The sequence below is a fragment of the Psammomys obesus genome, unplaced genomic scaffold, assembly GCF_907164565.1.
Source record: "Psammomys obesus unplaced genomic scaffold, mPsaObe1.curated_primary_1811, whole genome shotgun sequence".
NCBI lineage: Eukaryota > Metazoa > Chordata > Mammalia > Rodentia > Muridae > Psammomys > Psammomys obesus.
This window is the reverse complement of record NW_026596125.1, coordinates 18,716,195-18,718,261: the sequence shown is the minus strand read 5'-3', so window position 1 is coordinate 18,718,261 and position 2,067 is coordinate 18,716,195.

The window sequence follows — 2,067 nt, the reverse complement described above, 5'->3', positions numbered from 1 at the left end:
AGTAATGCTCCTGCCTCTACCTCCAGAGGGCAGGGGTCACAGGATTGTGCCACCCTGGCAGACCTGTCTACAGGGTAGCAGCAGTCCCTGCTAGATCAGAGCTGGTGGCCCCACCAAGCTTCAAACACTGGGCCCAGAGCCCAACACTCCCTTGGATCTGGGCAGCGGTCCATGCGGAGACTCTTGGACACTCCAGGCTCCCTGTCTTGCTTCCTTCCAGGCTCTCTGTTTTGCTTCCCTACCGCCTCCTTCCCTCCATTCACTGCCCTCTTCTGACTATGCCAGCCCATATGGATTTAGCTCTTTCTATCTTGCCTCATAAATCATTGCTGCATGTGAAGGCCCTGCAATGCTGCCAAGGTCCATCCAAAAAGCACTTCCCTTCTGGCCAGTGCATCAAGGCCCAGCCTTTCGGAGCCACCTCACACCAGGACAGGCAAGGGCTGTGCCAGGAGCAGTGCTGGCACAGGCTGGCATGCCCCCAGAGCCATTGAAACTACACTGGGTCCTGGAGGTCACTGACCTCACGGCCCTCCTGGAAAGCGAAGCCTGAGGGTGCCAGCACCTGAGCTACAATCTTCTGTATTTGCTGAGGATTTTCGCCAAGTTCCGTAAGCTCCAGAGCTTTAAGATGGGAGTGGGTGTTTGCTTCATTGAGCAGTTTCAAGAACTCAATGAGAGAAAATGTGCATCAATGTAACTCTCAGCATATCGCCTTGTACTTTGCAAATGTTCAATGCTTACTAGCTTGTTCTGGTGCTTTTCCTCTGGCTGATCCACTCTTTTCTTCCTTATTAGCAAGATCCTGGGGTCTTTTATCACGGATATCAACACATGCCAGCTGAAAAATAATCATGAAAACTTCCTCCACCTCCTCTTCAAGCCAGAAGCCATCAGGCAACACGGCTCTTGCCGAGGAGATGTCAGCTGGAGCTGGAAAGCTTTTAAACAGGAGGAGATTAAATCGCTGTGGCCAACCTACAGCTCTTCCCTTCCTCTCTCTCCATGTTCGGAATGGGAGCATTATGTCTGAAGCTTCAGCCACCATTCCACACCACGAGGCCCATTTGAAATTGGCAGTCATAGGCTCAGGGTGAAGAACAGAAGAGAAAGGGAGGGAGCCTCTTCTCCCAGGCCCCACCAACCATGGACCGGCCTTTGGAACCCTTGTTAGGGTGAGACTTCATTGTCAGCTTCCGTTGCTGGCATGCGGTGAGCACCAACCCCAGTTAGAACTGAGCATTGCTTTGCAAAAGGAGTTCTGCAGGAGCACAGAGGTTCTGGAGAGCCAGTCTGAGGACCTCTGGCTTGAAGAGGAGGCAGAGAAAGTTTCCATGAGGAAAGATGAAAAGAGTGGATCAGCCACAGGAAAAGCACCAGAACAAGCTAGTAAGCGTTGGACATCTACAGAGTACAAGGCGATATGCTGAGATGCACATTTTATCTCACTGAGTTCTTGAAACTGACTGAAGATCAACAGGACAGGAGTAAGGAGCTTGCTGTTTCTTACACTCACACGCACACAGGCACACCCTCTTCACTCACTTTACCTTAACCCATTGTGCAGTGGAGAGAGGTGACCTAATTAGCTTTTATTCCAAGAACAGACTCTAAGCAAATAACTAAGTAAATGCGAGTTTAGGAAGAGACCCATTCTTGCCCAGCCTCATTTTCCAGTGCTCTGAAGCCCCAAAGGTAGTGTAGTCCACTCATCCAGGCCAAGCTGACGGGAGCCAGCGCTGCCCGCCTTCCCCTGGCCACTGTGAAGTACTGGAACAACCACAAAAAAAAAAAAAAAAAAAAGCAGATGCAAAGAGCTCCCCATTGCTGCCCGCCCCCAGGCCAGCAGCTCTGAGAGGCCAGCAGGAGGGCAGCTCCTCAGGGGGATTAATGAGGCTAGGCATGCCCTGGGGCCTTCTGTGCCAGCCTGCCCTACTGCTGGGGCAGAGTTGGGCCCACTTCCTCTTCTGGCCCTGCAGCAGTTCATTAATTGCTTGTTTGTTTATTTAAAAGCACACACTGTGTGTGTGTGTGTGTGTGTGTGTGTGTGTGTGTGTGTGTGTGTGT